A 21661-nucleotide genomic window follows, 5' to 3' on the forward strand; every position below is an offset into this window, starting at 1 on the left:
TCTAATGAGGTGGAATGAGGGAAATTTTGACTAAAGCTATCTCCACTAGACTCAGCATCATTTTTTTTAGTGGTCACTAAACACTTTTTTATTTTTGATTTCAATGACAAATGACTTATCCTGAAAATGGTCAGCTGTCTCAGAGACATTCTGGAATGGAAAGAAAGCCTTGGGAAAGAGCTGATGTGACTTGCTAAAAGTCACTTCTATAGACAATAGAATAAATATTGTCCATAGAATAATAGACAATAGAATAACTATTGTCCATAGAATAATAGACAATAGAATAAATATTGTCTATAGAATAATAGACAATAGAATAAATATTGTCTATAGAATAATAGACATAGAATAAATATTGTCTATAGAATAATAGACAATAGAATAAATATTGTCTATAGAATAATAGACAATAGAATAAACATTCATAGAACAATAGACATAGAATAAAATATTATTCATAGAATAAACAACATAGACTCTCTATAGACAGCAGAACAAATACAAATTCTGTATGATTACTATCTACTTGTATGAGGATGTGGCAGGCAGACTTCAAGGTGGTTCCCCCATTATCCTTATCTCTTGATGCTCCCACCTTTGCACAGTTCTCTCCTCTTGGGTGTGGGTAGGACTAATGGCTTGGTTCTGAGCCATGGAATATAGCAAAGGTAATGGGATGTCACTCCCATGATTATGGTATGTTATAAAATACTCTATGTTGTTAGCAGATTTATCCTAGAGGCTCTCCTTGCTGGATTCCCATGTTGGGAAAGCCCTCACAGTTTACAAGTATGAGGGCTTTTTAAGTGTGGGTGGTCTCTAAGAACCATAGATGTCCTCAAGGGAAATACAGGCAGCAGACCCTAGGAGCCGAGAGCAGCCTCCAACCAAGGAAAAAGCTAGAGCCTCAGTCCCGCAACCACAAGGAAATGAAATGATACAAAGAATCTGAGAGAGCTGGGAAGTAGCTCCTTTCCCAGCTGAGAAGTGATTTCTTCCCCAGTCTGTCTTTCAGGAAAATATGTCCTGGCTGAAACCTTGATTACACCTTTGTTGGACACTAAGCAGAGGAGCCAACTAAGCTGTGCCTGGACTTCTACTCATAGAAACTACGGGATAATCAGTGTGTGTTGTTTTAAGCCACTAAGTTTGTACTAATATGTTACACTGCAATAGAAAAATAATGTGAGGTCCTTTGCTGGGTAATAGCGTTCTCCAGCATCCTCCGTTCATCTTCCATGGAAACATCTGGGAGTACTTAGAAAAAACTTCAGGGTTTCTTCTAGCATTCCTTATCAATCTCAAAATTTCCCCATATTTCTTAAAATGAGGGGACTTAAAAATGAGTCTGCATAGCCAGTCACAGTGGCTCACGCCTGTAATCCCAGCACTTTGGGAGGCCGAGGTAGGCGGATGACCTAAGGTGGGGAGTTCGAGACCAGCCTAACCAACTTGGAGAAACCCCGTCTCTACTAAAAATACAAAATTAGTCTGGTGTGGTGACACATGTCTGTAATCCCAGCTACTCGGGAGGCTGAGGCAGGACAATCACTTGAACCCAGGAGGCAGAGGTTGCAGTGAGCCGAGATCGCGCCATTATACTCCAGCCTGGGCGACAAGAGTGAAATTCTGTTTCAAAAAAAAAAAAAAAGTGAATCCCCATATTTCCTACCTCAATATGACTGTGACTCTCAACCAAAATGTATTATTAATGTCTCATATATATATATACACATATTCATTTATAATTGTATTTTATTGTTTCATTTGTTGCTTCATCTCTGTTTATCAGACACCCAAACGCAGTCATTATTAGTACAAATTAGTAGATGTTTTAGTACCATATTAAAATATCTACAACTCTACTTTCACCAGAATTTTTTAAATGTAAAAACAAAAATTGAATCACAATTTATAAATTTAGAGAAAAAATGTATTCTAGGAGTTCTTTGTTCTAACTTTCTCATTTTGCAAATAAGAAAGATGATCCCAGCCGGGCGCGGTGGCTCAAGCCTGTAATCCCAGCACTTTGGGAGGCTGAGACGGGCGGATCACAAGGTCAGGAGATCGAGACTATCCTGGCTAACACGGTGAAACCCCGTCTCTACTAAAAAATACAAAAAACTAGCCGGGCGAGGTGGCGGGCGCCTGTAGTCCCAGCTACTCCGGAGGCTGAGGCAGGAGAATGGCGTGAACCCGGGAGGCGGAGCTTGCAGTGAGCTGAGATCCCGCCACTGCACTCCAGCCTGGGCGACAGAGCCAGACTCAGTCTCAAAAAAAAAAAAAAAAAAAAAAAAAAAAAAAAAAAAAAAGAAAGAAAGATGATCCCCTCCAAGAATTAATAATGTGTTAAGCCTAGACAAAGAGTTATTGTCAAAATGGGACAAGAATGAAATTTACATCGATAGGGCACCTGCAGTGTTCAAGGCACTGTGATAAATACTTCTGCGTTACTACTTCGTCCTTAACAGTTTTGTAAAGTATGCATTGCTTTCCCCATGACAGGGTACCCTTCTAGAGATTATTGTTTTCTTTATTTTTCAATAAGAAAGGTGCCTTAAATTGACTAATTGAACACTCCCTTAGAAAGTGGGAACCAGGAGGGTACAATGGAGGGTCAGAACATGTTAGAAACAACTGCACTTAGAAGAGTGAGTACAGGGCTAGCAGCCCCATTTTCCAGGCAAAGCTGTATAAAACTAGCCCCTTTTAGAGATGTAAAAGCAATCTGATCAATCCCTTGTAGAGAAGCTTTAGTTTAAAAATACTGAGTTCAGAGAATATGGCCCCAAAATTCAGGACAACAACATATTTTAATTTTTTTTTTTTTCCTTGAGACAGAGTCTTGCTCTGTTGCCCAGGCTGGAGTACAGTGGTGCAATCTCGGCTCACTGCAACCTCCACCTCCTGGGTTCAAGCAATTCTCCTGCCTCAGCTTCCCGAATAGCTGGGACTACAGGCGCAAGTCACCATGCACAGCCAATTTTTGTATTTTTGCTAGAGACAGGGTTTCTCCATATTGGCCAGGCTGGTCTCGAACTCTTGACCATGTGATCCACCCGCCTCAGCCTCCCAAAGTGCTGGGATTACAGGCGTGAGCCAAGGGCTTAAAAGATCCATTGCCCATCTCCCAAGGGAGGACAGAGAGGAATATAGGACACTGACCCTATATCTATGATTTCAGGTATAACTGATTCAATCAGGAATCAAATTATAGTATGCATCAGTTATATATTGCTGCATAACAAACCACCCCCAAAACTTAGTGGCTTAGAACAAACACCATTTATATAGCTTATGATTCTACGGGTCAGTTGAGTGGGTCTTCTGGTCTGGTCCAGCTCAGCTACTCTCTGCTGACCTTGCTCAGACATCCCTGGTCAGCTGGCAGGTCAGCTGGATGACCTAGGATAATGTGGTAAGCAGAATAAGGGTCATCAGAAATGTCCATGCATTAATCCTCAGAACTTATAAATATGTTATCTTACAGGGCAAAAAAAGACTTTGTAGATGTGATGAAGAGTGTAGAAGTTGAGATGGAAGATCATCCTGGATTATCTGGGTGGACCCAGTCTAATCACACGAGTCCTTAAAAGCAGAGGACCTTTTCCAACTGGGTGTAAGAAATGGGAAGGAAGAAGGAGGAGGAGAGATTCAAAGCATGAGAAGATATGACCCGCCATTAGCAATTTGGAAAAGAGAACAAGGGAGCTTTAAGCCAAGGAGTGTGGGTAGATTTTCAAAGTTGAAACAACCATCAGTTGACAATCGGCAAGAAACTAAAGATCTCAATTATACAACCACAAGAAACTGATTTCTCCCAACAACCCAAATGAGCAAGGAATGCCCATTATTACCTGGATTGAGGATGGGGAAAAAAAATTATGTTTATCAAACCAAGAGTATTAGGATGAGTTATTTCAAAGACTGTTTGAGTCCCTAAGCAGATCTTTCTGGTTAAGATGTAGGGATAAGAGGATTTAATTAATATAGTGGTTTACAGCATGGGCTTCATGGTAGGCAGATAACACTCCTCCGCAAAGGTTCATGTCCTAATCCCCAGAAGCTGTATGTTAGGTTAAATAGAAAAGGAGAATTAGGCTCGGCATGGTAACTCGTGCCTATAATCCCAGCACTTTGGGAGACTGAGGCAGGTGGATCACGAGGTCAAGAGATCGAGAGCATCCTGGCCAACATGGTGAAACCCCATCTCTACTAAAAATACAAAAATTAGCTGGGTGTGGTGGCACGTGCCCATAGTTCCAGCTACTTAGGAGGCTGAGGCAGGAAAATTGCTTGAACCCGGGAGGCAGAGGTTGTGGTGAGCTGACATCGCATCACTGCACTCCAGCCTGGGGACAGAGTGAGACTCTGTTTCAAACAAAAAAAGAAAAGAAAAGGAGAATCAAAACTGCATGTGGATAGATTTCTAATCAGCTAATCTGAAAATAAGGATATTGTTCCAGATTATCCAAGGGGGCTCAATATAATTACAAGGGACTTTAATCATGGAAGAAGGGGGCAGAAGCGCCAATGTCAGAGTTCTGCTGCATGAGAATGAGATGAGCAGACAGTGCTTGCTTTGAAGATAAAGGAATGGACCAAGAACCAAGGGAAGCAGCTGGCCTCAAAAAGCTGGAAAGGGGCAAGGAAATAGATTATCTCCCAGAACCTCCAGAAAGAATGCAGCTCTGCCAACACCTTGACTGTAGCCCAGTAAGACCCATGTTGGACTGCTGACCTGCAGATCTGGAAAATAATACATGTGTGCTATTTAAGCTGCTAAGCTTGTGGTTTTTTTTTTTTTTTTAATGGCAGCAACAGAAAACTAATGCAAGAGCATCTCATTCACATATCTGGCGGCTGGAAGACTGGTTGATCAGGGAACCTCAACTCTGATGACCCCTCAACTCCAACAAGCAAGTCTGAACTTCTTCCCATAATAGGCTCAAGGATCCAAAATCCAGAAAGAGAGGAAACATTTTCGTTTCCAAATGCTTTTACATCTCTTCTTTAGCCATTACTGTCTGACTGCTCAAAGGGTGTCATAAGTCTAGTCTAGATTCAGGAGAGGAAAAATAGACCCCACCTCTTGATGAGAGAAGTTGCAATCTAACAAGCCAGTGCAAGGGAGTGGGAGGAGAAATATTTGTGGTCATCTTGTAATCTACTACATGATCTGAGAAGCAGCTCAGTGTGTGAACCAAAAACGCCTGCTAGGGAAAGGCATCATTCCAGTTTCTGTGGCTAGGGAGGAATGGAAGACTGAGTCTCACTCTCCATCTAGGACTTAACAACAGCATTGACTCTGCTCCCAGTGCTTCTCCTACTATGGCCAAAACAAGAAACAGTGCCCTTTACCTACCTCCTTCTCCTTCAGCCCCTAAATGCAGGAAGCATCATGCTAACATTTCCCAGAGACCTGTCAGTCCAAGGAGATGTCTGACCACATACAGTGGGAATTGTTACAAACTTGCTGTGAATATCACCTAGGGAGAGGGCCCAAGATTCCACCTTCTGGTGATGAACATGCAGAGGCATGAGGGTCACACCCTGAAATGTGGAGACACCTGTATATTCCAGTTTTACAGATAAAGAAATTGAAGTTTTGAAGAAATAAAATGATTTGCTCAAAGTCGTATCATGGCAGAACTGAGCTAGATCCCAGAAATATGGACTATTGGGAGGCAGCAAAATATAGGAAGGCAAACGGAAACCTTGGAGATACACACACTGCAATCAGACACTGCTGGTGACCAATAAACAACCTTCCTTTACCCCATCTCCCTGCTTGGCAGAATTTCAATTTCATTTCGATTTCCACTCCTCTCCCTATGGTTCCGGGAAGGGTGGCCCCTACCCCAAGTTTGAGGAATAAATCTCAGTTCAGCTAAGCCAGTGATAGTGGCCCTATTCCTTTTGTCTACAATTACAGTTGATCCATGAACAACACAGGTTTGTTGTTGGAATTGCGTGTGTCCAATTATATATAGATTTTCTTCTGCCTCTGCCAGTGTTGAGAGAGCAAGATCAACCCCTCCTTGTCATCCTTCTCCTGAGCCTATTCAATGTGAAAACAAGGATGAAGACCTTTATGATGATCTATGTCCACTAGTGAATAGTTAATGTATTTTTCTTCCTTTTAATTTTCTTAGTAACATTTTCTTTTCTTTAGCTTTTATTGTAAAAATACAGTATATAATGCATATAACGTACAAAATATGTGTTAATCGATGATTATGTTATTGGTGAGGCTTCCAGTCAACAGCAGGATATTAGTGGTTAAGTTATACACCAAGTTTTGACTGTGCAGAGGTCGGCACCACCAAACCACAGCATTGTTGAAGGACCAAATGTAGCTTAGCTATAAGCATGGGCAATACTGGCTCTATGGGCATGCAGCCAGTCCACGTTGGGTCTTGTGCTCAGAAAGACCTAATGCTTCATTCAATGCTTGTCATCATCCTAAAATTCTTAGTACTTGTTAAACAAGAGATCCTGAATTTAATTTCGCACTGAGCCCTGCAAATTATGTAACTGTTCCTAAGCATATGGTGCAATTCTGGTGAAAATGACACGGGGAAGCTTGTTGGAGAACTTTTAATAAATATTTTCCTCGTTGTTATTGACAGGAAACATACACACACACGTCTACACGCACAAAGACACGGCCTTCTTCTTCTGCATGCAATGCCTGGAACTCCTGCAGCCATCCTGCACCCCTGAGCAAAACAAAGCTTACGAGCTTGACAGAGCAGAAAGTTGGAAAGAACCTAAATTCTGACGATGCCACTAAGCTGCTGAATGAATGAGCCTTTGGGTGCTTTGTCATGAGAGATAATAAATCTTCTGCTTTGTTTTTACCATTTGAGATGGAATTTTCCTTAAAGATTTTGCAGAATACGTTTAATCGACAAGTATGAACTAGATGACTTTGAGAAAGGTATTTGACTTTGGCAAGCATATTTTCCTATCTATAAAATAAGAGCAATGCCACCTCACACACCTGTTGTGAGAAATAAATAGTATTTGGCACATGACAGGTGAATTAGTTCATTCTTGCACTGCTGTAAAGAAATACCCAAGACTGGGTAATTTATTTTAAAAAGGAACACAGATTCAAACCATATTAGCAAGGAATAGCTCCAATGATGGCTAGTAATAGTGATTGTCATTGATGTTGTTATTATTGTAGTTCCTAGCCTAGTGCTATGGCATTTATGCAAAACGCTAGCAACGCTCCTCCCATTACCTGTTTAACCATTCATAAGAAACCATTCCCATGATTCAATCACCTCCCACTAGGCCCTGCCTTTGACAATGGGATTACAATTCACCGTGAAATTTGGCCAAGGACACAGATTCAAACCATATTAGCAAGGAATAGTCCAATGATGGTAGTAATAGTGATTGTCATTGTGTTGTTATTATTGTAGTTCCTAGCCTAGTGCTATCATTTATCAAAACCTACAACCTCCTCCCATTCCTACCCTATTTGAGATATATTTCAGTTCACCACCCATAGGCCACTTAAATACATATTCAGTCACCAGGAAAACACTTCAGGGAAGAAAATTCTATATAGTGCCTATGAGTCATGTGAATGCCAATTGTGAAAGCTGCTTAGTTCACGTCTGTATGTACGCTCCACTAAAACAGCTCACTTATCCCATACGTCAACCAGGAACTATCAAAACTAAATTAGAACTTAGATCTTCACATAACAATATAGTTCTCAAAATCATAATGCTGAGGGAAAAGAGTTGTAAACTGATATATGTTGTATGCCGCATGTTGCCTTTAAATGAATGTAAAATAATCATAATGACTTCTGCTTCTGAGAGGATGAAGTAAATGTATTTTTTCCTATTCTTCCCGCTAAGTACACCTTAAAAACAAAACAAAACAAAACAAACAAACAAACAAAAATGCTGGATGTTAGATCTAAAGCTCTAAAGCGAACATATAAAAAGACCTTGAAAGGTGAAGAGAAGGAGGTCAACAGCCTAGTGCCTGGGGAACTGGAAGAATGGCATCGTGGTGGATTCCATAGCTTTTCTTTCTTTCTTTTTTTTTTTTTTTGAGACTGAGTCTCGCTCAGTCACCCAGGCTGGAGTGCAGAGGCGCAACCTCGGCTCACTGCAAGTTCCGCCTCCCGGGTTCACGCCATTCTTCTGTCTCAGCCTCCCGAGTAGCTGGGACTACAGGCGCCCACCACCACGCCCAGCTAATTTTTTTTTGTATTTTTAGTAGAGACTCGGTTTCACCGTGTTAGCCAGGACGGTCTCGATCTCCTGACCTCGTGATCTGCCCGTCTCAGCCTCCCAAAGTGCTGGGATTACAGGCGTGAGCCATTGCACCCAGCCAGCTTTTCTTTCTTTCTTTCTTTTTTTATTTTTTTGAGATGGAGTCTCACTCTGCCACCAGGCTGGAGTGCAGTGGTGTGATCTCGGCTCACTGCAACCTCTGCCTCCCGGGTTCAAGAGATTCTCCTGCCTCAGCCTCCCAAGTAGCTGGGACTACAGGTGCGTGCCACCACGCCCTGTATTTTTAGTAGAGACTGGGTTTCACCATGTTGACCAGGATGGTCTCGATCTCTTGACCTCATGATCCACCTGCCTCGGCCTCCCAAAGTGCTGGGATTACAGGCGTGAGCCACTGCGCCCAGACCATAGGTTTTCTTTTTACTTCATATATCCCAGACTTGAAGCAAAAGTAGCCTGCGCTCAGGAAACACCAACAGACTCAGACAAAGAGACCCTGGTAAAATTCTGCTCAGTCTGGCCACAGACCGAGGGACGGGGCAGCCTAGAGCAACAGAAAACTTGTAGGAGTAACTGCTCTACTCCAGCCAAACACCACAAAAGAGAACTGTGGCCCACCTGCCATGCCATCTCCATCAGCAAAGGCTGAGTGGGAAGCTTAGACTTCCACCCACCGTATAAAGCTGTAACAAAGTGCCGGAGACATCCCCACTGTAGCCCTGCCCAGGGTGGTGCCAGAGAAGGCCAGGTAAGAAACTGAGACTTTCACCCCCATGGGCCAGTAAGGAGCTCCCTGGCCTCTCACGATGTCTATGGAGACCACATGGGGTAGGTACTGAAACTCTTACCCCAACCTGCAGTAAGGAGGAGCCCATCTGGTGCCATAGGTATCAACAGAGACCAAGTGGGAAACCTGGACTTTTATCTCCCTGTGGCACAAACAAGTTGACAGCCTCCTTCTTCTGCCAGAGCAGTGTCAGAATAACCCAGTTAAGACAAAAAAATTAGGCTAGGTGTGGTGGCTCACACCTATAATCCCAGCACTTTGGGAGGCTGAGGAGGGCAGATCATGAGGTCAAGAGATCAAGACCAACCTGGCTAACATGATGAAACCCTGTCTCTGCTAAAAATACCAAAAAAAAAAAAAAAAAATTAGCTGGGCATGGTGGCGTGCACCTGTAATCCCAGCTACTCGCTAGGCTGAAGCAGAAGAATCGCTTGAACCCAGGAGACAGAGGTTGCAGTGAGCCAAGATCACACCACTGCACTCCAGCCTGGCGACAGAACAAGATTCTGTCTCAAAAAAAAAAAAAAAAAAAATTAAATAAGATCCAGTGTCACATAACACCCTACAAAAATGCCCAAGTTTCAGTCAAAAAACATTTATCCTATCAAGAACCAGAAGGATCTCAAACTGAGTGGAAAAAAGACAGCACTAAGACAAGAGAGAAATTAAAGTGATCTGACAAAAATTTAAAACACCCACAATAAAAATGCTTCGATGAGCAATTATGAACACACTTAGGAATGAACAGAAAAAAGCAGCAGCAAAGATACAGAACCAAATTGAGACTTTAAAACTGAAAAATACGGTAGATACAAAAAAATACATCACAATACAGAAATAAAAACCTCGATCAGTGGACTCAACAGCAGAATAAAGGGAACAGAGGAGAGAATCAGTGAACTGCAAAATAGAACCAGAGAAATGATCCATTCTGAACACAGGGGAGGATAGAATGGAAGAAAAAAATGAACAAAGCCTCAGGGACCCATGCGACCATAACAAAAAGTTTCACATTTGTGTCATTGGGCATTACAGAAGCAGACTTTAAAAAAAAAAAAAAAAAGAAGTCCTGGCCGGGCGCGGTGGCTCACGCCTGTAATCCCAGCACTTTGGGAGGCCGAGGTGGGCAGATCACGAGGTCAGGAGATCAAGACCATCCTGGCTAACATGGTGAAACCCCGGCTCTACTAAAAATATAAAAAAATTAGCTGGGCGTAGTGGCGGGCGCCTGTAGTCCCAGCTACTCGGGAGGCTGAGGCAGGAGAACAGAGTGAACCCAGGAGGTGGAGCTTGCAGTGAGCCGAGACTGCGCCACTGCACTCCAGCCTGGGGAACAGAGCAAGACTCCATTTAAAAAAAAAAAAAAAAAAATCCTGTGTTACACTCAGTGTCTACATGCAAACCCAGCTGTAAGACAAGTCTCTAACACCTGACTCCTCAAAGTCAGATTCGAGGACCAGCACATCAGTATCACCTGGGAGCTTTTCAGAGGAACATCACAGACCTAACAGGCCTGAATCTGTACCTGCAAGATCCTCAGGTTTAAGGTTGGGCGTGGTGGCTCACATATGTAATCCCATTACTTTGGGAGGCCAAGGTGGGAGGATCGCTTAAGCCCAGGAGTTCATGACCAGGCTGGGCAGCATAGTGAGACTCTGTGTCTTAAATAAATAAATATTCCCAGGTGTGCCTGAAAGTCTGAGAAGTATTTCTCTAGCTGCCTTCTCCTTTGCCCCAACAAATGGACACCCCTGCATCCATCCCTCTTACACAAAAATTCTGGACTTCCCTATGAACTGCAGGTTAGAAGCAGACCAGAAAAGAATCAATGTATTAAACTAGGAAAAGTACTGGGCTAAGAGGTCTGAATTTTAAATCTCCATCCCGAACTTTTGTATCAGTGTTGGCAGGATTGCTGGTTTTTATGTTTGTTTTCCTTATGAATTTAGGAGCGAAGATAAACTAGAAAACTAGAATATTCCTATTTGAATATTCTAGGATTCTATTACATGCCAATCAGATTACCCAAAACTACGTAGGCAAACCTCATGCAGAGGGAAGGTCTTTACCATGTCTGGTGTATGATTATGACAGGAATATTTTTGAATCTAACTGTAATTCTATTTAGGAATTTGGATGACTTGAGCTTTGCACACGTAGCTTATAATATCACCAGAGACCTGTCACAGAATTGTAACCTTGTAAGTCACCTGTTGATGCTCAAATATGTACATATATAATTTTAATAGTGCCCATTACACATAAACTTCCATTATAACACTATTTCCACTCGGTCATAATTTTATTAAAAATTCCCTATTGGCTAAAATTTTCCAGACTTAATCACACTCTTGAGGTGAACTTTTTCAGTTAAACTCCACTTAAGCCAATTTTGAGCTCTTTGAATGAAGGAAAAATATGTATATGCCAGGCTCTTAAAAATAATTGTCAGGCAGGTTCTCTCTCTCTCTCTCTTTTTTTTTTTTTAACATTGTTTATTTAACACACTATCATCCATACTTCACAAAAGGTCTGACCTGTTTTGCATCTTAAATTTCCCAACGATGGAGGCAGAAGTGCTTTTTTGCTCAGAAGTCCCCAATAACTCTCTCAATTATCTCCTCTGCCATGGAGAATTATAGAGAGTCTGTAAAACAGGTAGTTAGTTCTAGGTTTGTGGGGCCACTTATGAGGCAGAATTCAGTTAATACACATTAACTCTCTTCCTTACAACCATGTCAAAGTTTTCCATTTATGGACTAATGAGAAAAATGACATTTGGGTTATTGATCCAGTGTGAGTCATCTAGAATGGGGAAAAATAGGTAATCACCACTATTTTGAATCACTTCCTTTATTGTTTCTAAACTTGATTCTGGAACACACAGCCTCTGTTGATTGTGTTATTTTTACAAGGGAAAAACAAGCTTTGACTTATCTCTCAGAACAATCAGAAGGCAGTGCCTTCTGGCTTTTGGTCCTGTCTCTGATCCTCTGTTTGTTTGGTTGGTTTTTTTTGTTTTTGTTTTTGTTTTTCTAGTAAATGCTTTGTATTCACTCTGTACATCTTCATTTGGTTGATTGGGAGCAGGAAGTCAGCCAGAATACTCACAGCTGTCCTCTGTGGCATGGCCAGCCAAGGGCAGGGCAAGAGTGAATTCTTTGCTGGATTCTTCATGCCCAGGCCTTGGTACCAATTGACCAGTGATGGAGACTTACTTCTTGATTCTAAAGAGATCTCTCCAGTACGGTTGCACAGAAAGGATGAAAAACTCTCATGGATTTCAATTGCCCCTTCTCCCAGCTAAAGCTTTTGCATGTTGCTTAAGGAAGAACCATGCCTGAAGAGCTCCAGTTAGGCAGAAATAGTCTTCTGCAGAAAGGCAAGATGCCTTGGACCACTGACTTCTTTTCTGCCAGAGCTCAACTCTGCCCTCTTCATTTCAGGGAAGCCTTTTCTGCCTTCTTTGAAGAGGTCACTTTGCTCTCTGCACTGATCTTTTAGTCCTGGACTATGCTATCCTGCCTTCTGCCACAGGACCTTGGCACATGCCATTCCCTTTGTCTGAGACACGCTAGCTACCCCTCTTTCTCTAGTAAGCTCTATTCATTATTTATATCTTAGTTTATATTTCCTCAGGGAAGAAATCCAGGTTTTTGGTAAGTATGAATGATCGCGTATTAAATAAACATTTTAAAAAAGAGATAACCTGCCAGGCGCGGTGGCTCCTGCCTGTAATCCCAGCACTTTGGGAGGCCGAGGCAAGTGGATCACATGAGGTCGGGAGGTTGAGACCAGCCTGACCAACATGGAGAAATCCTGTCTCTACTAAAAATACAAAAATTAGCTGGGCACGGTGGTGCATGCCTGTAATCCCAGCTACTCGGGAGGCTGAGGCAGCAGGATCACTTGAGCCCAGGAGGGGGAAGTTGCGGTGAGCCGAGATCGCATCATTGCACTCCAGCCTGGGCAACAAGAGTGAAAGTCCATCTCACACACACAAACACACACAAAAGAAAAAAAAAAAAAAAAGAGAGAGATAACCTGCCTGACAGTGATTTTCCCAATTAAGTCAACCTCTCCTAATGTTTCGTAACATACCAACATATGCTCCTGTTTCATGTTACCTGTCACTGCTATAATCTTACATTTATTTGAGATTTTTTTGCTTTATTAATAAGTGTATATAGTCTAGCTGCATGAATATTTAGACCATATATAATCCTGATGCTTGACATAGGGCTTAGCACATAGCAGGTACTCAGTAACTATTTGTTAGATAAAATGACAAATATTTGGCTGGGCACGGTAGTTCACACCTGTAATCCCAGCACTTCAGGAGATGAAGGCAGGTGGATCACTTGCGGTCATGAGTTCGAGACCAGCTTGACTAACATGGTGAAACCTCATCTGTACTAAAAATACAAAAATTAGCTGGGCATGGTGGTGCATGCCTGTAGTCCCAGCTACTCAGGAGGCTGAGGCAGGAGAATCACTTGAACCCAGGAGGTAGAGGCTGCTGTGAGCTGAGATTGTGGCACTGCACTCCAGCCTGGGTGACAGAGTGAGACACCGTCCCCACCCCCAAAAAAGACAAATATTTGTTAGACAGTATGAATGAATGAATGCATCATTTATTAGACATTTTCAAGGGGAAGGAAGATCACAGGGCCTAACCCAGCTCTCCCAAATGCCTCAGCATCAGAAGAATGTGCCTGTTCTCTCTTATGATGCTGTTCTCATCTTGATATATAAGACCTGTGAAATAAGTAAAAGGATGGAAAGGAAAGAGTTCCGAAGAGGATCTGGGGAAACCTCCATTGAGCTCTATGTAAAACATCTTCTGAGCCAAAATGCTATAAAGCTAGAGATGAACCTGGGAGATCATTCCTGGGATTTTACAGGTGAAGAAAATGAGACTCATGATTCCACTGTAGTTACTAGCAGACCCCACCCCTTCTTACTTCTCATCTCTTCCTGATCCACTGCTCCCACGAGCTGACAGCCGTTAACAGAGATGCAAAAATTGAAGAGAGTGCAGAAATTACCAAGAGCTGAAGCCCTGAGAGGAAGAGAGTGATTAATTACACATAAAACTATAGGGTCTAGCTTCACTGGGAACGCCCCAAGGGTATAATTGTCCTCTTTTTTCCATAATCTCTAGTGAGCTCTTTCATTCTTTAATCTATGAAGACACTAAAGGGGGTCAGATAGAAAACCTTACCCAAGTCGGCCGGGCGCGGTGGCTCAAGCCTGTAATCCCAGCACTTTGGGAGGCCGAGACGGGCGGATCACGAGGTCAGGAGATCGAGACCATCCTGGCTAACACAGTGAAACCCCGTCTCTACTAAAAATACAAAAACTTAGCCGGGCGAGGTGGCGGGCGCCTGTAGTCCCAGCTACTCGGGAGGCTGAGGCAGGAGAATGGCGTAAACCCGGGAGGCGGAGCTTGCAGTGAGCTGAGATCCGGCCACTGCACTCCAGCCTGGGTGACAGAGCGAGACTCCGTCTCAAAAAAAAAAAAAAAAAAAAAAAAAAAAAAGAAAACCTTACCCAAGTCTCATTCATTTCGTTAATGTAAATCCCACCTGTGCCGCCTTCAAGTTGCTTGTAACCAATCTGTATCTAAGTTTTCTCATCCATAAAATGGGAACAGTTGAGCCCATCTTTTAGGGTTATTGTGAGAATGAAATGGAATACGATTTATAAAGTGCCTGTGCATGGCATGTATGAAATGCTTCGGATGACCTAGTTTAATTCAACATTAAACATATATGCGAGTGCTTACTATATGTCTGTGTGTGACTGAGCCAAGTACTAGGGTTGGGACTTGCATTATGATGGAGGAAGAAAAACATATTTAAGAAATAAAAGAATTGCAGGTAAGGTTCAGAGATATGAATAAAATATTACAGAGAAACTGGAACAGAGTGGGGTTTGGCTACTCATAAATAGGTTAAACCAGGAGATCCTCTTTGAGGATGTGACATTCAAACTGATTCAACCATGTAAAGAGTTGGGGAAAGTATGTTTTGATCCAGGAAATACAGAAAAAGAAAGTATAAGGTACTGAGGTGGGGATGTCCTTATTCCCAGTGCAATGGGAAGCCTATGGAAGTGTTTCAGCAGGAGTAAGAGAGAAACTGAGTTATGTTTTAAAAAGATCTATCTGTCTGTTATGTGGAGAGAATGGTTTTTGATGGGACAGAGAGGCCAGTTAGAAAGCTAGCGTAGAAATGAAGGTCAGAGATAGATCAATGGTGGTATGGCCTAGGGTGAATGGGAGGGAGAAGAGTGAACACAATTAAGATGTATTTTAGAGACAGAAGCAAGGATGATCTGCAGGAAAGGGGAGGTGGTAGGAAAAAGGGAGGAATTGAGGTTGAGTCCTAGTTTTTTGTCTTAAACAACTGAAAATAATGATGTTATTTGTCAAGATGGAGAAAAATGGAAGAATGAGACCCCAGGGCTTTTAGTGCTTGCTTTTCTTTCTTTCTTTCTTTCTTTTTTTTTTTTTTAACAATATGGGAGGTAGATCTGGGAATCTAGAAATCTGTGTTGTTCAATAAAATATAACTCCTCTCAGAAAGGTTTTAACAACATAGAAAGTACGAATTTATCCAGAATGGTGACATGCAGAGCTCTGGAGGAGAAAGCAAATGAATTAGTTCACTTCTAGCGATGCTACCCATTCTTCAGAAATTGGGATTACTTCCTTCTGGTGACAGAGTCCTCATATACGCTATGAGATCATTTTTCTAACTTTTTTCTTAATGCAGATAAGTAAACAATGATGCAAGTACCATGCGTCTTTGTTTCCTGGGAATCCCATTTAACTGCATTTCCTTTCTTTGTCCTCTGTCTTTTCTTTTGAGGTTTGAGGCAGAAAAATTCTCAAAAATGGCACAGAGAGCACAGCGCATGCCTTTGTTCGGGGAATTTAGTAATGTCAGTCACACCCTGTTTAGGAAAAATCCAAGAGCTTACCTTTAAAAAGTAGTTAAGGTTTTGAGGGATCTTACTTTATTATAACAGATGGCAAACCCTGTAAACAACTCAGTGTCACTTTCATAAAAGCTTTTTAACACAAATACAGTGAAAAGAGCATTAGACCTGAGAAAAGATAGCAGTCCCAACTCAACCATTAAAAGTCACCTGCCCTCTGTGGGCTTTGGTTGGTTTGCTGGGGAATAAAGAGAACTTGGACTCCACATCCTTTCCAGATTTAATGGTCCATCAAATGTTGGCCAGGATGAGACAAACTTGCTCACACTAATCAAGGTGATGAACGTGTGTGCATTTGCATTTCCTGGTCTTTGATTTCCCAGATGCTCTGCCTTGCTCCCTGCAATGCAGCCCATCTCTTTGATAGCCTGTCGGCTTGAGATCTCTTTCCATAAACTCTAAATTGGCAATGAAGTTTGGAGAAAAGAAACAGCCTTTATGTTTCACAATCAACCCTCAGCATAAATGTCGTCTGGGGGCCACATGTCTTGGAGAGGAGTCATTTTCAACCAAGAGTACTTCAAGTCACAAGTCATTCCAGCTTTGATTCATTTTGGGAAGCTGCCTTGCCTGCCTGACAAACAGGGGAACCACCATCAGAGGGATTGTACAATGTGTAATGCCATGATAATCAGGCTTGTCAACTTATTTTATAACAAATCTGTGGCTTTGACTGGAAACTAAGGTGAAAGCCATGGCTACAAAGTGATGGGCAGTAAGACAGGAATGAGGCAGGATGGTGAAGCACAAAGGTAGCAGGCTAGAAGCACAGATCTTCTCTCTAGTCCCACCGTTGCCCCTAACTTGCTGCACATCCTTGGGTAATTCAGTTAGACTCAGTCTCTTCATCTGCAAAATGCTGGAGTTGAACCATCACCTCTCATGTCTCTTCCAGCTTGGAGATTCCACAAGCAGTTGCAGCAGCCTGTTAGTGTCTATGCACACAGGACCAGAGAACAGTGCTATTTGGCCCAACTGGACTTGATACATCACATTCTTCCTCCCACAGAGAAATCTCAGGCAAGGAGGAGTGAAGGAACAGGGACTGGGGCTTAGGGAGGCTCTAATGAAGGATTTCACCTTTCCCTGAAGGTTTCCACTAGGGTCTTTGAGTTGGAGCCAAGACAGGTGGCGACTAGAGGGGAATGGTGATTAGTAAGACATGATGAGGTGGAATCTGCAGGGTGAGGTATTTACTTTGTCCTTCTCTACAGGAGGAGAATGAACAGATGGAGCCTTAGACCTTCACAAACATTTTATTAACTTAACCTTGAATGTGCAAAGAGGCAAAAGCCTAAACCCTAAAGGCCAAAAATATTAATATTGATTCTCTTTTCTCTCTAAAAAGAAAAGAGGTCAATCCCATAATATTTCCCTGGATTGAAACTATTCATAGTCTCTTAAAACACACAAGTGGAGCCAGAGAATAGGATTTAGAGAGGGGGCTTTTCCTTTTGGGCTTTTTAAAATGGAAAGTAATGACTGGTATTTTGCTCAATGAAACATTTCTCCTAAGAAGCTAATCATTGTTTGAGCGATATGGTTTCAATTATTCTTAACAGTGTTAGCAACTACCAGTGCCCTGAAAAGCTTTCAGGTAGGAGACAATAGCTCTATCAGGAGTTATCATACGCCCTAAACCAAGGCATGGACTTGCTGTCCCTTTTTGAACACTACTGTTTTTTCCATTCAGTTGAATATGAATTCTGTGTCATGCACTCTGTTATACATTGAGAAGGTGATAAACAGGACAGATAAGTCTCAGCCCTCTCCTATATTTTATTATTTTTATTTTATTTTTATTTCTTTTTTTTTTTTTTTGAGACGGAGTCTCGCTCTGTCGCCGAGACTGGAGTGCAGTGGCCGGATCTCTGCTCACTGCAAGCTCCGCCTCCCGAGTTTACGCCATTCTCCTGCCTCAGCCTCCCGAGTAGCTGGGACTACAGACGCTCGCCACCTCGCCCGGCTATTTTTTTGTATTTTTTAGTAGAGACGGGGTTTCACCGGGTTAGCCAGGATGGTCTTGATCGCCTGACCTCGTGATCCGCCCGTCTCGGCCTCCCAAAGTGCTGGGATTACAGGCTTGAGCCACCCCGCCCGGCCTCCTATCTTTTATATAAATTTGATTCCTTTCCTGTTTTTTAAGTTCTTCCATAATGTGGCCGCAGTCTATCAACCCGAAGTATTTTCCACTATTCATCCGTGTATTTTAACCTATTCTGCTGTTTGTCCCCACACACACATACACAGATACCTCACCAGCGCATTCACATACACAAACATAATATTCAGTTCCCCATTGCTTCATTTTTTCATGTTACCCTATACTACTGATACAACCTATACTACTGATACTCTACAACCTCCTACTCATTTCTCTAAATCCCACCCAGATTTGAAGTCTCAACAAAAATACACCATCTCAGGAAATTTCTTTGCTAACTTTGCTTTATACCCTTTTGCCCACACATCTAATCAATCCTTTTTTCTAGCACCCTTTTTCCCTTCTTATTTGCTGTATGCCAATTTGATTATCATATATAAGTTCTATAGTCCTTAGAAAAATAAATAATATTTTACATCTTTAGTAGCCCCACAATATTTGTTTAGTGTTAGTCTCAAAATAAGTTTTCAAGTCCTTGCTTGGTTGGTTAAACATGTTGTCAGTAATCAAGATAAGCTACTATAATGATGGTAGAAACTCAACCAGATGGCAGATGTTTAGAGCAACATGCTTTAATCTAATTAACATGCTTTAATCTACTACATTTATCTGAACCTTAAGCAGACCTTTCCCTTAACTCTATAATTATTAAAATCACAAAACATTCCAGGATATCATACTTTAAAGTGGCACATATCTAAAATATGTAAGTACAATTTACTACCTTTCTAACTTCAATTATTATACTTAATTAAAATTAAAGTTGTTTTTTTTTTAAAAAAAAAAACCTGTTTTTTCTTTACAGCTCTGTAATGTCACCTTCATCATGAATCAAGTGACCATATATGTGGGTTTATTTCTGGACTTTCTTTTTACCCTACTGGTCTGTTTGCCTGCCCTTATGTCTATACTACCTAGTCTTAATTATAATAACTCTTGATGTCTAGTAGAAAACAATTTATACATTGTTTCCCTTTAAGGATGTCTTGATTATTTTAAGTCTTGTGCATTTCCTAATAAATTTAGGGATAAGGCTGCCAATTTCCTCCAAGATATCTGCTGGTCTTTTGGTTGGGACTGCACTAAATATATTGAGTCTTATCTCACATGAATAAGAGATATCCTGTCATTAAAAATATGACAGTCAAATGGGAAAAAGTAAAACATGATCCCCTACCTCACATCACACACAAAAATCAACTCTAGGTAGACTGAACTCCTGAAGTTCCAAATGTGAAAACTAAAACAATGGAACATCTAGAAAATAACATTGAGAATATTTTCATGATCCTGGTGGCAGGAAAGGACTTCTTAAACAGGACAAAAAAGCTAATTATAAAAGAAATAATAATTTGGATTGCACTGAAGTTACAAATACAGCATAGATACTGGAAGAGAGAGAAAATGTAGGCTATTGAGTGGGAGACATTTGTAAGACACACACACATATACATATATATATAACAAAGGGATTATACCCAAAATACACAAAGAGATCTTACAAATCAATAAAAAGGACAGAAAACTTAAAAGAAAATTGGGCAATAAACTTGAAGAGGAATCTAGCAAAGGAAATTCAAATGGCCAATAAACACAAATAAAGATGCTCAATGCCATATTTTTCATCAGGGAAATGAAAATCAAAACTACAAGATACCACCATGCACCCACTATAAAGACTATTAGTATCAAGTTCTGGCAATAACATGAAGCAACAAGAACTTCCCTACACCAGGAAATGGAATTTGGAGCGACCACTTTAGAAGATCATTGAGCATTAATTGAATATATGTATAATCCATGAATATGTGGATTGAATATATGTAAAATCCATGACTCACGAATCCTACTACTTATACAGCCAACAGATATGCACCAAAGACTTGTGCAACAAAACACATGAACAAGAATAGCAGCATTATTTGTCATGGTCAAAAAAAATTAAAGTAGCCTTAATCCATTAAATTCCATCAATGATGATCTAGATTTTAAAACTTGTAGTTTGTTTTTTTTAAAACTATGCAACCTTGAAAATAAGTAATCGATTTCTACATGGATGAACAAACAATGTTGAGCAAAAAAATCCAGTCAAAAAATAATTTATACTGGATAATCACACTTACAAAAAGTTCAAAACAGGCCAAATTAATCTATACCAAATAGGAGGGAGTAGATAGTAACTGGAAGGAGTATGTGGGGTCTTCTGTAATGTTGATAATGACTCGGTGGTGATCAATCAGGTGTGCTTACTTTGTGATAATTCATCAAGCTGCACACTTGTAACTTGTATACTTTTCTGTATGTATATTATATTTAAATTAAAATGCTATTTAATTAGATAAAATTTATACCTCTGTTTCAAAACATGAATGTAAAATATGGATTCAACATTAATTACTAAAGGAATTAAAATTATATCACTCTGACATATTGATTATTTAAGTTAAAGATACTTGAAAAACATCTGCTGCAAGATCATTCTGACATTCATACTGTTTTTTAAAAACAGAAGATGAAATTCTCAGGTGAAAGATATTATCCCTACTTAAAAAAAAGAAAGCAACATTCTTACCATCAAGGACGGTAAAGTTAAGCCAAAGGAATTCTGTATAAACTAACCTTGTTGAACTAACCCTTATCTTCCTAGTCACTTCTCTGCCCAATTAAATATCCTCATCCGAGTCCTTTGCCTTATCACATCTTCACAACTTACTATTCTTTGTTCAATTAAACATATACGTAACGAACTGAACTATTTCTTCAGATTTTCATTACCTTATGAGCGCTTTCTTGCCACACAAAATTCATATTAAATAAATATGTACACTTTTGTCCCATTAATCTGTTTTATGTCAATTTAATTCTCTGACCCAACTAGGACTCTAAGACGATGGAGGTGGAGTTTTGCCATTCCTACAGAAAAATAGTTTTTGAAAAATCTGAAGCAATATGTAAATATGCATAACACTTAGGGACAGATGGCATCTTTTCTGGTTAATGCTATCCGTTTTCAATTTTTACTTGGCTCACCTGTTCTTTCCTTGTCATTCATTGGCTGTTCTGGATCCACTGATAACCGGGTGGTGGGATTAAGACACCACTTGGCTATTCTAACTCAACTGCTTTGACTTCTGATATCTTGCCAGGGTTAGAAAGGTCTCACGGTCACTACCACAGGGGTGTTATTACTGTCCATTTTCAGCAAAAGGAAATTGCTTTGATAGCCTATTTTCTCTGTAAACCTGCAAAATGGTTTGTCACCTTACTGGCTAGAAACAGAAAAGGTTTTAGAAAATGCCATGCTATTATTCACTCATTTAACTGCTATGATTTTTAATTTTTCTGCCTTCCTAATAGCTCCATGATGAAAAAGCCCAAGATTTAGACTTTCTCTTCAATGACATCTGAGGAGTCTTCTTCATTATATGTTCATTAGTA

The 21661-nt window shown here is 40.8% G+C and overlaps 1 long non-coding RNA gene across 4 annotated transcripts in view; it reads right to left on the reverse strand.

The window, feature by feature from the left end:
- Positions 1–21661, reverse strand: part of LOC103878657 — a 63980-nt gene that overhangs the window by 31672 nt on the left and 10647 nt on the right. Inside the window, exons 3-4 of one of the 4 annotated variants that reach the window (XR_004179348.1) lie at positions 15858–16014; positions 14019–14116 (exon numbers count right to left, since the gene is read on the reverse strand). The exons of 2 other annotated variants lie outside the window; for them this stretch is intronic. This is a non-coding gene — a long non-coding RNA (uncharacterized LOC103878657). The remainder of the gene's footprint in view (positions 1–14018; positions 14117–15857; positions 16015–21661) is intronic. One more of the 4 variants, XR_004179351.1, reaches the window with a different exon arrangement.

The sequence above is a fragment of the Papio anubis genome, chromosome 17 (assembly GCF_008728515.1).
Source record: "Papio anubis isolate 15944 chromosome 17, Panubis1.0, whole genome shotgun sequence".
Taxonomy (NCBI): domain Eukaryota; kingdom Metazoa; phylum Chordata; class Mammalia; order Primates; family Cercopithecidae; genus Papio; species Papio anubis.